Genomic DNA, 11,840 nt, shown 5'->3' with positions numbered 1-11,840 from the left:
CAAAAAAAAAAAAACTGTTGAACAGTACACTTACAATGGATGTGTTTTATGTGAATTATGTCATATCTAAATAAAGTTGTTTAAGAAAAACAAAATGAGGAAGCTTGTTAGGTACTGGATTAGAAAGGTCTCCAAGAATTTTTTTTTTTTTTTGAGACATAGTCTTGCTCTTTTGCCCAGGTTGGAGTGCAATGGCACGATCTCCGCTCACTGCAATCTCTGCCTCCTGGGTTCAAGTGATTCTCCTGCCTCAGCCTCCCCAGTAACTGGGATTACAGGTACCTGCCACCACACCCAGCTAGTTTTTGTATTTTTAGCAGAGATGGGGTTTCACCATGTTGATCAGGCTGGTCTCGAACTCCTGACCTCAGGTGATCCACCTGTCTCAGCCTCCCAAAGTGCTGGGATTACAGGTGTGAGCCATCGTGCCTGGCCTCCAAGGTGTATTTTTAAATGGAAAAACAAAGCGCAGAATACGCTACCGTTGTGTTGCGTTTTGTTTTGTTGAGACAGAGTTTCGCTCTTCCACCCAGGCTGGAGTGAAGTGGCGCAATCTTGGTTTACTGCAACCTCCATCCCTGAGTTGGATTCTCCTGCCTCACCCTCCCAAGTAGCTAGGATTATAGGCACGCACTACCACCCAGCTAATTTTTGTGTTTTTAATAGAGACAGGGTTTCACCATGTTGGCCAGGCTGGTCTCAAACTCCTGACCTCAGGTGATCTGCCTGCCTCGGCCTCCCAGAGTGCTAGGATTACATGTGTGAGCCACTGCACCCAGCTCCATTGTGTTGTTTAAAGAAGAACAGGCATGTGTATACATATACATATATACTTTTATACAAATTTATATTTATGTGTTTATACTTATACATGTCTATATGGATTTGCATAGACGTTCTGAAAACTGGTGAGACTAGGTGTTTCGAGTGAAGGAAGCGGATGGCTTGCAGGCCAGGAGGAGGAGTGACTTTTGTACCTTTACATGTTTTCCTTTTAATTGTGGTAAAATACACATAACAAAATTTACCATCTTAGCCATTTTTAAGCGTACAGTTCAGTGGTGCTAAGAACATTCACCTTTTGGCATAACCATCACCACCATCCATTTCCAGAGCTCCTTCCATCTTGCGAAACTGAAACTCTGTACCCGTAAAAGAACTCCAGCTCCCTTCTCCCTAGGTTCCTGGCAACTCCCATTTCTCTGTGAAGAAGCCTGCTCCGGACACCTCACATAGCGGAATCACACCGTGTTTGTCTTTCTGTGACGAGCTGATTTCACGGAGCATAGTGTCCTCAAGGTTCACCCACGTTGTAGCCTGTGTCGGAACGCCTTCCCTTTTAAGACTGGATAATCTATGTGTGGGCCACGTTGTATTTATCCATTCATCTCTCCATAGATATTTGGGTTGCTTCCACCTTTTAGCCAATGTGAATAATGCTGTCACGAACATGGGTGTACAAATATCTCTTCCCGATCTTTCTATCATTGATTATTATTATTATTATCATTTGTAGAGATGGGGGTCTCCGTCTGTTGCCCAGACTGCCCTCAAACTCCTGGTCTCAGGCGATCCTCCTGCCTCAGCCTCCCAAAGTGCCGGGATTACAGGCGTGAGGCACCCGGCCGCTTTACATTTTTAAAGCAAACGAAGGCACTACCTATTTGAAAATAAATTTAACTGTAAAAGGATGAAATACAAACAAACACAAATGGAAGCCATGCAGTTTCTTCCCGTATTCCCTACCAAGGCTCCTGCACCGCCCTTGGGGACCAGCGGGGGCGTCCCCCGCAGGGCAGCAGCCGGCTCGCGGGGGCAGGGGCCGCGCAGGGGGTCCTGCTGAGTCAAGCGCAGCGGCTCAGCCGGGAGGTGCCCTCGCCTGCCCGCCGCCCACCCGCTCCCTGCCGATTGGCCGGGCCGCATTCCTGCGCGCGGCCCGAGGCTGCCCCGGTGAGTCACGGCGCAGGCAGCCCAGGAACGCCCGCTCGCGGCATGAGGCTGCGGCTCGCCTGACCACGTCCTGAGGCCTGCAGCCGCCGGTTTTCCTATTTGGAAACTCCTAAGACGCCTCCGCTTCCAACAAGCTGGTTTCCTCCCTGGCACCCGGCAGTGGGGGAAGCCTGGGGACGAAGCGCCCTCTCTCTCTGTGCCGGGGTTCGCAGGCCTGATCCCCTAAGGAACCACGTTCCCCTCTCCTCAATTCCAGAATACTCAAATGCCTGAAAACCAAACGGACAGCGGCGAAATCTGACCCGAGCCAACCTGAGACTAAGTTGCAGTCTTTACTTACCTGGCTGCATGTGAATATTCATGTTTGCGGAGGGGGGTGGAAAAGAAAAAAAAGTATGTATACCCACACCAAGTTTTGTTTCTAAAATCTGAAGAATTCTGAATTCCAAAGCACCCCTGGCCCTAGGATTTTAAGTAAGAGACTGTGGGTCCGTGTTATACCCATTTTACAGAGCAGTCCAGGCCCAGAGAGGGCAAGTCACAGCTGGGAACAAGCCAGTGGGTCTAAGTTTGAGTTCCTGTCTTCCTCGCGGAGCTGTCCACCCTGTCTGTCCCACCCCCTCTCCTGTCCTTCTTCTGGGAAGCTCTCCTTGTCCGATACAACCAAAGACATTATCCTTCTTGGCAAATGACCAAGGGGAACTCTTGAGTCGCAGAGCCCAGCCCAGTACCCACCACTTATGGGCACTCGTTGGGAGACAAGACATCGTGGTGACTAAGCCCAGACTCAGGGCTCCAGCTCCCTGGGCCCTAGCCTTGGCTTGGCCACTTTTCAGCTCTGTGACCCTGGGCAGGTTACCTAGCCCTTCTGTGCCTGTTCCTGCATCCATACAGGGGGATAATGATATCTCCAGCCAGGAGCGGTGGCTCACAGCTGTAATCCCAGCACTTTGAGAGGCTGAGGGAGGTGGATCACTTGAGGTCAGGAGTTCGAGACCAGTCTGGCTAACATGGTGAAACCCCATCTCTACTAAAAATACAAAAATTAGCTGAGTGTGGTGGTGCGCACCTGTAATCCCAGCTTCTCGGGAGGCTGAGGCAGAAGAATTGCTTGAACCGGGGAGGCAGAGGTTGCAGTGAGCCAAGATCATGCCACTGCACTTCAGCCTGGATGACAGTGCCAGACTCTGTCTCACACACACACACACACACACACACACACACACACACACGATACCCCTGTCATAGGTTTGGTGTGAAGATTAGAGCATGTGGCCTGGCACAGGGCTGCCAGATAAGACACGGGACACTCATATTGCATGGGACATACTTATGGGAAAATTGATTCATTATCTGAAATTCAGATTTAACTGAGCATCCTGTGTCTTTATTTCTTAAATCTGGCCACTTTAGCCATGCACAGGGTTAATCCCTGGTATATGTTAGCTGGTATGTTAATAATAAATGTTCAAGTGGGCATGGTGGCTCTTGCCTGTAGTCCCAGCTACTTGGGAGGCTGAAACAGGAGGATCACTTGAGCCCAGGAGGTTGAGGCTGCAGTGAGCCTTGACTGTGTCACAACACTCCAGTCTGGGTAACAGAGTGAGACCTTGTCTCTAAATAATAATAATAATAGTAATAATTAGTGTTCAATGACATGGAAGGCTTTTTATCATTGTATTGGTACATGCCTAAACTTTCCCGCTAGGTTAAAAATGATTCAAGAGCATTCATTCATTCCCTTAAATTATTTATTGGGCACCTCCTACATGCAAGTCACAGCTCCCAGCCTTAGAGATACAGTAGCAAACCAGACCTGGTCCTGCCTTCATGGAGCTTCCCGTCTGGCAAGGAAGGTGAACATTAGACACCAGTTACCCCAAATGATTAATTACCATTGTTATTGTACTAACTGCAATGATGGTCCATGAAGGTGGCCTAGCCTGGCACCGCGGTTCACACTTGTAATCCCAGCACTTTGGGAGACTGAGGCAGGTGGATCACCTGAGGTCAGGAGTTCGAGACCAGCCTGGCTAACATGGTGAAACCCCATCTCTACTAAAAATGTAAAAATTAGCCGGGTGTGGTGGTGCATGCATGTAATCCCAGCTACTTCAGAGACTGAGACAGGAGAATCACTTGAACCTGGGAGGCAGAGGTTGCAGTGAGCCAAGATCATGACATTGCACTCCAGCCTGGGCAACAGAGCGAGACTTTGTCTTGAAAAAAAAAAAAGAAGGGGGCCTGAGCCCAGCCCAAGCCACCCACACTCTCTTCCCATCTCGCCTGTGAATGGAGCAAGTTGGGAGGTGGCAGGTCTAGCTTCGGAGAGGCCCAGCCTGAGGTCATGGTGGATCCGGGCTGACCCCACACTCTCACCTTTAAGAACACCTCTTGTGCATTCATCCAGCCACGAGGCCATTGTTGGGGGCTAAGAGAAAGAGCTTGGGGTGAACAATCTCTCTGCTGATGTCAGGGGAGGAGAGGACCTTCAAGATCACCTGACCTGACATTTGATGGATGAGAAAACTGAATACTCAGGAGGGAAGTGACCTATGAGAGTCACAGAAACCTTTCCTGGTGGAGCAGCTACCAAAAGTCAGGCCAGAGTCCCTGCCACACCCCCAACCCACCCCCTGGGGATGGTGTTAAAGGAGAAGGACCTAGTGAATTCAGGCCCTGGGAGTTCATAGCCCTCCCCACTACCCAACTGGGAATCCCCACAGGGAGGGGGGGTGTCATCTGGGAGCCTGAGGCCTCCTTTCTCCCACATCCCCCATGCAAGTTTCAGTGTGTTTCAGGCCCTGGGCTAGGGGCACCATGCCTCTGTCTGCCTCTCTAAGCAGGAGAGCCACTGAACGTCAACCTGAAACAAATGAGAAAGCTGGCCTTGAACAAGTTTCACTTCCCCCGAGCTGTGGTGGCTACAAGCTGGGCAGCCTGCATCCCCAGTGCTCCCTTGCCAGCTCCTTCAAAACCCAGCCAGGCTCACTGAATGCAGGACCCTCCTCCTCTCTCTCCCTGGCCCCAGGAGACTAATCCAGGGCCCTCATCAGGGGAGAAGGGGCTCCTTGAGTAGGTACATCTCCAGCACCCAGAGTTCCCCTTCCAACCCAGCAGTCCCCCAGCCTCTGCATGCCCAGGCTGGGGTGTTCCTGCAGATAGGACAACACTTTGACATTCCTAGCATGTCTCCTCTCCGTTCCATCTCCATCCACACATCCATTGCTTTAGCAAAGACCCTCTCCTCTCTTTCCCTGCAGCCTGGCAGCGTGTCGAGTCCTAGTGTGTAGACTCTGTCATCAGACACCCCTGGTTCACCTTCTGATGCCACCAATCCTAGCTGTTTGGCAGTTCTAAATGTCTGCAAATTATCTGGCACTCCTCCCATCAAGGACTGAAGTCTGGCTGGGCGCACTGGATCACGCCTGTAGGCTGGAGTGCAGTGTCGCGATATCGGCTCACTGCAAGCCCTGCCTCCCGGGTTCAAGCAATTCTCCTGCCTCAGCCTCCTGAGTAGCTGGGATCACAGGCATGCGCCACCACACCCGGCTAATTTTTGTACTTTTTGTAGAGACAGGGTTTTGCTGTATTGCACAGGCTGGTCTTGAACTCTTGACCTCAAGTAATCTGCCCACTCTGGCCTCCCAAAGTGCTGGGATTACAGGCGTGAGCCACTGTGCCTGGCAGTCTGTGATGTTAGACCACGCCAGCACTTTTTACTACTTAGCTCTTGCCTCAGTAGAGTGAGCTCCATGAAGGCAGGGAGGTTTCTTTGTATTGTAATCTGCTGCATCCTCATTGCCTACAACAGTGCCTGGCACATAGTAGGCGCTTAATAAACATTCCCTGAAGGCATAAGTGAATGGATCAATAACATGCCCACTACTGTGGGGCCAAAACCAGCTGTAGACTAGGCACTGCTCTCTCCTCTGTGAAATGGAAGCTGCGGCACTGCCTCCCATCAGGGGTGTGGGGAGGTCACTGGAAAGGGTGACCTAATACGTTGCTAATGCTCAGATGGGGACTGCTGGGACTGTTGCCTTTGTCAGTTGTCACAGGGCCACTAGGCGAGTCCCTCCATCTGGAAAGACAAATTCAGGCTTCTTGTTGCCCCTGGCCCAGACTCCATGAAGACACCCTGTGAGCTTCCTTAGAGATCCCACACTCCCTCCCCATTTATACCCCAATTCCAGCTCTGGCCCACTGATCACTTGTTGAAATCCTGGAGTTTCAGGACCAGGCCTCATCCCTTGCATCCCAGGGTCTAGCCCCGCTGCTGCCCGGTGCTGGAGAATGAGCAGTGTTGTTTGGAGCATCCCCTGACATCACCTGATACTCTCCCGTCCATCAGACTTTTCCCCGAAAAACCATTGCCTCTCTCTCTCACACAGGAAGGTTTACTCTTCTGCACGAGCCATGACGTTGGACCATGGGGCCAAAAGTCTCCCCACTTCCTGCCCAGAAGGGAGAATCTCCTGCAGAGCCTATCAGGACAAAGGAGAGGATGAGGTGGCGGTGGCCCTCTGGGAGACATCTGCTTCCTCCTCAAACAGAGCAGAGACCGAGGGGCTCCTGGTGGATAATCTAGAGCCCCAGGCTCCCCCAACCCTCCTGGTGGTCAAAAAACAGTTTCTGTGCCATTAGGTGGTGCCTCTCTGGTGCCAGCAGAGATTATCTACAAAGAGGCAGGGCTGAGGAGATGGGACCTGTCCCCGTGCCCTTCAGCTGTTTACACCTGGGTCTGCCCCGGAGTACGGAGGAAGGCAGTGAACTGGGGGAGACAAGTGTTGTTGACCTGGAAAGACCTGGGTAAAAACCTCAATTTGAACAGTTTGGAGGTTCAAGGCCGTCCTGGAAAACTTGAGTAGCCTGCGCAAACAGCTAGTTAACTTTTACCCTCCTGGGGACCCTCCCTCCCCCTGTTGCTGTCTGCCACCTACAACTCACCATCTGCACACTCTTCTCTTGCCCCCACCTCCTACTCTTGTCCCTGGGGGAAGACGTCTTAGCAGCCCTGCTCAGGAAGCATCCCTGTTCCCCTCTTGCTCCAATTCCACACTCCTCTTCCTTCAACGCTTGGTTTCTTTTCTTGTTTTAAGAGGCAGGTCTTGCTCTGTCACCTAGGCTGGAGTGCAGTGGGGCGATCAGAGCTCGCTGCAGCCTTGAACTCCTGGGCTCAAGCAATCCTCCTACCTCAGCCTCCTGTGGTAGGATTACAGGCACATGCCACCATACTTATCTAATTTTCAAACTTTGTGTAGAGGCGGGGGTCTTACTATGCTGCCAAGGCTGGTCTCGAACTTCTGCCTCCAGCGATCCTTCCACCTCCGCCTCTCAAAGTGCTTGGATTACAGGTGTAAGCCAACTCACCCAGCCCCTGGGTTCCTCAGAACACACATCAACCACCTATGCCCCTGCCAGTGCTGGTGCCCACCCTCCCAGCCACTCCCCTTCACTGGGATGCCTTTAGTCCACCCAGCCTCATTCAAAATGACTCCAACGTCCACACAGTGCCTCATCCGCATCCTGGCCGCCTCACCTCCAGACATTACTTTCTCCCTGCGCCCAGCTGTCGGCTCCCACGGCCACACCCTAGACCTTGTCCCCTTTGCTCACAGCACCATCCCTGGATTTTTACCCTGACCACGCCACTTATCCTTCCAACTCACTTTCTCTGGGGCAGGTTCCTTCTAAAGTCCTACTTTTTCTCTGGCCATCACCCCTTCTTTCCCTCCTTTCCCACCGTAGGGCCCATGGTCTACCATGTTGATTATTGTCACGCAGCAGTCCCAGCTCTGGTTTCCTGCTCCCTTTGTCACCTTAACCTGGCAGAACCTCACTGTGGCAAAGCCCTCTGTGCCCTTTTCCCCCAGTGGCACCAGGGAAGCCCAGATTGCTGAGCCCAGCCCACGGCCAGGCTGCCTGGGTGCACCTGAACCTGAAATGCGTGCATGGCACTGCCTGGAAGCTGTTCTGCCTTCTTGCTGGCCACTGACAGAGCTGATGGAATGTAAGAGGTGAAAGGAAGGAAGGATGCAGAAATGAGAAATTTCTGGCTGGGGCAGTAGGGTTGCAGTGGTTTCATTTTCTGAAATGATGGGGAGAAAGAGGTTTGCAAGAGAATCAATGGCTTCCACAGTTGGTTCTGGAGTTTTACCTCCTGCAGAGACCCTAAGCTAATGCCAGACTTTCCACCTCTTCTAACTCCAGCTTGGCCGCATGGTCTTGTTAAAATGTCAACCGGATGCATCCCTTGCCTCTGCAGAGGCTCTCTGGATTTGCATCTCACTGCAGAATTAATCCAGATGTCTGCAGGCCTTCCCCAGCCTAGCCGCTGGCTCCTACCTCGAACCGTCCACTTCCCACTTCATTCCATCAAACATTTCCATTATCTGTGGACACCGAGCACCTCCGTCACCTGCTCCAGTGCCTGAGCACTGTCCCTCACAGGACCTTTGCACCTGCTGTGTTCCCTGCCTGTCATTGATTTCGTGAATAAATGGATGTGTGGATGGACAGATCCCTTTCTCTAGGGATGCTGGTACTGGATGGAAAATCACTCTGGAAACTGCCCCACGTGGCATCACTGTAGGTGTTTTGCCCTGGCACGACACCTGGCACACAGTAGGTGCTCAGTAAGTGCTGATAAATGACCTTCTGTTACACGAGGCAGGATTTAGGGTGTGAAGGAAGTGTACACAAAGGGCCGGGGCAGTGGGGTCTCGGAATAGGAAGGGGGTGAAGGAGGGCGAGGGTTCCTACTGTCCTGCCCTGCCCGGCCTGCTGGGTTCTCCAGCCTTTGCCTGTCCACTCCAACTGCCTCCCAACCCCCTCACACATCCTACTCGTCCCCCCGCCAGGCCTCTGCTCACCAAGGGCCTCTCTCCTAGAATGCCTTCTGAATGGCCAGCTTTCACGGAGCCCTCCAAATCTAGCTCAGCAATTACCCAATGCCTTTGCAGTTGCTGATTAAACACCTCCTATATGCTGACCATGGTCCTGAGCATTCACAAGTGGGGAACCAGCTGAGGACAAGGTGGAGGGCCCTGCCCTCAAGGAGCTCATATTCTGGTGGGATAGAGCAAACTCACCAGCAATCAAAACATCAACCTCCTCCAGGAAGCCTTCCCTACTCCTGTCCCCAAATCTCTGGTCTCCCCCAGGTCCTGTGCCCCTCCCCCGCAACACGCACCACCCTGTGCTGTGAATTTCCATCTGTATCTGACTTTGCCTGGGAGATAAGAAGACCAGGGTTCTTGCAGATTCCATCTCACTCTGACCAGCATAAGGCCAGCACTTGGTGGTAACTGTACCTGTGGGCTGAGTCAACAGGTAGAAAAGGTGGGGCTGAGGGACAGGCATGGCCACAGCCAGGTGCTGTGTAAGTGCCTGCATATTTGGGGAGGGCAAGGGGTGCAGGGGAGTGGGGTGAAGTGACCAGCTCGTTGTGTCGCCAGGTCTTGGAGGGCAGCCCAGGTTTCAAAGGGGTTCTATGGCACTCTCCTTGTTAAAGGAATATGGCCCAATTTATCAGACCATCAAGGGAACTGTGGACTCAGTCACATGCGAAGTCGTAACAGAACAAGATGCCCTTCTTTTCCCCCTGCCCTGCTGATGACTTGTAAAAGTTTAAAATAAAGCGCTGGGCGCAGCAGCTCACTCTTGTAATCCCAGCACTTTGGGAGGCCGAGGAGGGTGGATCACTTGAGGTCAGGAGTTTGAGACCAGCCTGTCCAATATGGTGAAAGCCCGTCTCTACTAAAAATACAAAAATTAGCCGGGTGTGGTGGTGTGCACCTGTAATTTCAGCTACTCAGGAGGCTGAGGCAGGAGAATCGTTTGAACCCGGGAAGTGGAGGTTTCAGTGAGCCAAGATGGCGCGACGGCACTCCAGCCAGGGAGATGGAACATGACTCCGTCTCAAAAAATAAAAAAATAAACATCCCTTTCTTATGCAGCAAGTGCCTGGCTTAGGGAACCTGTTACCCTTCTGCAATGAAGTAGAAGTTGGAGGTGCTCTTATGGGTGACCTATCCATATAGGGTGCTAAAGGGAACTGGGATGACTTGGGGACATCCCTAACATTTAAGGCTGACGTCATGGCGATAACCACTCACCCACAACACATCTCGTGGTACCAGTTCTCCGTAGATGGATAAGGTCCGTAATGCAGGGCTGCATGCGTGATATTCTCACGAGCACCCAAAAGGAACCAGGCCCTCCCTGCCAGGAAGCTGTAGGGAAATTAGAATCATTTGAAGAGTTGTCCATTTTCATTTGGCTAGTAAGTAGGTACTGAAAGCCTCCTCCTAGGAACCGAGACCGGTGCCAGCTGCTACAGGAATAGCAAACCATATAAATAACCCAAATAGAATATAATTAGCATCGGGCGTGCGCATGTCACGGGTGGAATGGTGCAGAGCGGGTGGAGTTAACCCCACCTGGGGCTGGCATGGGAGGAGGCGCTTGAGCTAGGCATGGAAGGATGAGCAGTGTGACGGCCAGGTAGAGAGGCATTCCGGGGAACAGCATGTACAAACACCTGGGGGTGCGAAGAGGTGTGTGTGAAACAGCAGGGCTGGTCAGGGAGCGGCAGGCAGCTGCGTGTGGCTGCAACTCTCCCACTCACCCAGTGTGTTCAGTGCTGTGCCTCTTCATTCCACTGAGCAAGCCCATCATCCTCTAAGGTGATTGATAGGCGAGGAAGCTGATGCTCAGACACACTGGGTAACGTGCCTAAAGCCCCACAGTCCGTGTCACAGCTGATTCAAAGTCAAGTTTGTTAGCTTTACAAAGCTGAGCTCTTTTTTTTTTTAAGCTCTCCTTTCCCAAATCTGTGCTCTTAACCACCAAGCAGTACTGCCTTTATAACAGGCTGCAGGACCCCATAAGCCAGGCATGGCAATTCGGACTTGATCCAAGGCAGAGCTCCCCCAAATACCTGCCATTTGCACTGTACCTTCAAGATAAAGCTGTTAGACCTAGAACTTTCATTTTCTTTTCTTTTCTTTCTTTTATTTATTTATTTATTTTTGAGACAGAGTTTCACTCTTGTCACCCAGGCTGGAGTGGGGTGGCATGATCTCGGCTCACTGTAACCTCCCCCTCGCAGGTTCAAGCGATTCTCCTGCCTCAGCCTCCCAAGTAGCTGGGATTACAGGTGCCCACTACCATGCCCAGCTATTTTTTTTGTATTTTTAGTAGAGATGGGGTTTCGTCATGTTGGGCAGCCTAGTCTCAAACTCCTGACCTCAGGTGATCTGCCAGCCTTGGCCTTCCAAAGTGCTGGAATTACAGGCGTGAGCCACTGCCCCTGGCCTCATTTTCTTAATGTTTGTCTTTAAATGTTTCACATTAAAAAAAAAAAAAAACAAAAAACTTACACTTAAGTGATTTTGGTCGTGCACGGTGGTTTACCACCATGGCAAACCCACAACTTTGGGAGACTGAAGCGGGAGGATCACTTTGGGCCAGGAGTTCAAGATCAGCCTGGGCAACAAAGTGAGACTCCCATCTCTACAAAGAATCAAATAATTTGCTGGGTGTGATGATGTTTGCCTCTGGTCCCAGCTAGATGGGAGGCGGAGGCAGGAGAATTGCCTGAGCTCAGGAGGTCGAGGCTGCAGTAAACTGTGATAGCATCACTGCACTCCAGCCTGGGCAACAGAGCAAGACTCTGTCTCAAAAAAATTTAAGTAATTTTTTCTTGATGCATAACATACATATGAAAGAGTACACTAATCAATTATTTTTCATTTGTGTAAGAACACGGTACTTTTTCATCCAGGTCAAAAACAGAATATTATGCGTCTTCAGCAGCCTCCTCCCAGGAACAGCTCCACAGGGCAACCACTCTTCGAGTTTTGTTTGTTTGTTTGTTTGTTTTT

General features: G+C 51.4%; 1 protein-coding gene across 12 annotated transcripts in view; it reads right to left on the bottom strand.

Annotated features, from left to right (window-relative positions):
• Positions 1-7,864: 7,864 nt before the first annotated feature.
• The window catches only part of ARHGAP27 (Rho GTPase activating protein 27), a 52,829-nt gene continuing 48,853 nt past the window's right edge, over positions 7,865-11,840 (bottom strand). For all 12 annotated transcript variants that reach the window (XM_017549326.2, XM_017549328.2, XM_037745990.1 and 9 more), the window contains one exon: positions 7,865-7,875. The gene's annotated coding sequence lies outside the window, so the exon portion shown is untranslated. The remainder of the gene's footprint in view (positions 7,876-11,840) is intronic.

This window comes from Cebus imitator, unplaced genomic scaffold, assembly GCF_001604975.1.
Source record: "Cebus imitator isolate Cc_AM_T3 unplaced genomic scaffold, Cebus_imitator-1.0 Scaffold217, whole genome shotgun sequence".
Classification (NCBI taxonomy): Eukaryota; Metazoa; Chordata; class Mammalia; order Primates; family Cebidae; genus Cebus; species Cebus imitator.
This window is presented reverse-complemented; position numbering and strand designations above follow the sequence as displayed.